Consider the following 2,348-nt stretch of genomic DNA (forward strand, 5'->3'; position numbering starts at 1 on the left):
AGGACTGCAGTCCCCAGAGACGTAAGTTATTGTTATTTTATTTTGTATTTTGACATTTTGTAGAACTGCTACTGAAAGGCAGAGGCTATAATATGAAAGTGCTACCTAAGTGTAAAAATGTGAGCTGTGAGAAAATATATGGATTAAACTCTGATATAAAAATGTATTAGAAATGTAGACAGACCCGGCCTGTACATGTTTGTGTACTTTCTAAGACTATGAAGAAATCATACTTGTTCTTTTCAACTTGCCTGCTAAATGTATGACATATGGCAACCCCTTTACAAAGAAGAGGCCTTCAATGATAAACTGAATTTTTCTATGCCGATTTGGTTCAGTAGATTTTACCCGGTTAAATAGTAAAATAAATAAATAGAATGCTAAAGAAGATAATTATAGTTAAAGTTATAAGGATCTCACTGGTTCGTCTTAGAGCAAAATTAAAAGTTGAAATCATAATTAAAATAAAAAAAATTTCAGATTGAGCAACATGTGCCTATCTTTGTGGCAAGTCAGCCAGGTACTTCTGGAGTACATAGCCAGGTTCCGGAGTACATACAAACATCACAAACCAGCCTGCTCATGGAACAGTAAGTAGTTCACAATGTAATTCCTTATTATTAAATCCAAATGGGTGTACTAATTTTAATGAGATTTGACACAGAGATTCTTTGACGTCCAAGAATGGACTGGACATATTTTTACTATCATCTCCCAAGCCTTTTTCCCATATCTCACTGGGTCGGCTACCTTATCTAGGGGATTTGACGAGGGTACTGGCTTTTACACAGAACGACTGCCATCTGAGATCTACCTCCGCGACCCAGAAGGGAAACCAGACCCAATCCTAGATTAGGTTCCTAGAATAGGCAAACTGGACATATTTTTCGCTTAAGAAAATATTGAAATTACATACATAATGGAATCTTCATTACCGGGTTCTTGGTACTTTATTTGTCAGCTCATGTTGCTAGTAGGTATTATTTATTTATTGTATAACTTATCCAGTGCTATGAGTTTGGTGTATCATCCAGTTGTATTGTGCCCAATAACTCCACCCAGGGCTCGTCTTGAGTACTCGGGGAAGCCTGCCGGAAAGAAGTGGCTCTATGTGAGTTTTGTCTCCCATTTCATCCAATATTAACTTTAAATTTGTTTCTTTGCAGATCGAGCAACAGGAGCAGGGTCCAGAAAACCTAAGACGATGAGACGACCAATGAGTATGTGCACGAACGACGAAAATTGAAATTGAGTTTTATGTGTAAACATTAAAGACGTGGCATGCGGTAATATCGCACGTTGTTTCTCCGGTGTAAATCAAGCATAATACTGTTTGTTCTGGAATGATTTGATTAAGGAGGCTTTTTCTTTGTGTTGGTCGTAGTGGTCCTAACAGCCAGTACGACCTGGGGCTTATTTCTAGAAACTTACAAGTCACAAGTTACAAATGTGTAACCATACTAACCCTTAAATTTCACAATTACTACGCGTGACCATGGTTACACACCTATAATTACAAGACTTGGAGGTTTCGTGAAACAAACCACTGGATTTATTATCTATCTTGACATTTAGTTAGCAATCTTCTGTCCACTACGAAACATATTGTATAGAATAAAATAAGGAAGTAAATCTTAAGGATTGGGACTGCCGCAACTTTTGCGTAGGAACTATTTGGTATTAATAAAAACTATATAAAAATAAAACAAATAATATTGATGAATGTGGAGGAAGCAAGAAAAGTGTGTCAGGATCGAAGCAAATGGAATTCTAGTCTCTGCTTACCCCGGTGGGAAATAGGCGTGAGTTTATGTATGTATGTATATAAAAATAATTGTTTGGCCCAAGTTGTTCAGTTTCATGAATGAAATCCAATCCTTCAGTGTAGGTACTACACCGCATTTCTGTTAATTCATGCAACAGAATCTTTTCACAAGAAGAAAAATGTGATATTTGCACCATTGCTCCTAATTTACGAAAATTCTATTGTTACAAAATATATAGTTTTCATTTAATTCATTATCATCGACACTAAAGAAGAAGAATAAATAAATACATTTATACTTTTCTCAGTACTTGTTGTTTTTATTTATTATCTTGTAAGGAAACTTAATGTACGTTCTTGGATTTTTTTTAAATTCTTGTTTTTTTTTTCAAATTTCCAAGAACATACATCGAGTTTTCTTACAAGTGAAAAAAACCTAAATTTTTAAACTAAGGATCAACGTAGAGGCCACGATTCGTAATTCCCGCGCTATTCTGTGTTAGCGTGGGCCAAAACTAGATGGCTCTCGTATCGAACCGCTTTATATGGAGTTGTCATTCTTCTCCGCTAGGAGTAATAGTGT

At 35.8% G+C, this 2,348-nt stretch overlaps 1 long non-coding RNA gene across 1 annotated transcript; it reads left to right on the forward strand.

Annotated features, from left to right (window-relative positions):
- The first annotated feature begins 558 nt into the window (after window positions 1-558).
- On the forward strand, window positions 559-2,075 carry LOC126372330 (uncharacterized). Its single transcript, XR_007567148.1, has 2 exons — window positions 559-590; window positions 1,167-2,075. It is a non-coding gene; the product is annotated as an uncharacterized LOC126372330 (long non-coding RNA).
- The last annotated feature ends 273 nt before the right edge of the window (window positions 2,076-2,348 follow it).

This window comes from Pectinophora gossypiella, chromosome 14 (genome assembly GCF_024362695.1).
Source record: "Pectinophora gossypiella chromosome 14, ilPecGoss1.1, whole genome shotgun sequence".
Lineage (NCBI taxonomy): Eukaryota > Metazoa > Arthropoda > Insecta > Lepidoptera > Gelechiidae > Pectinophora > Pectinophora gossypiella.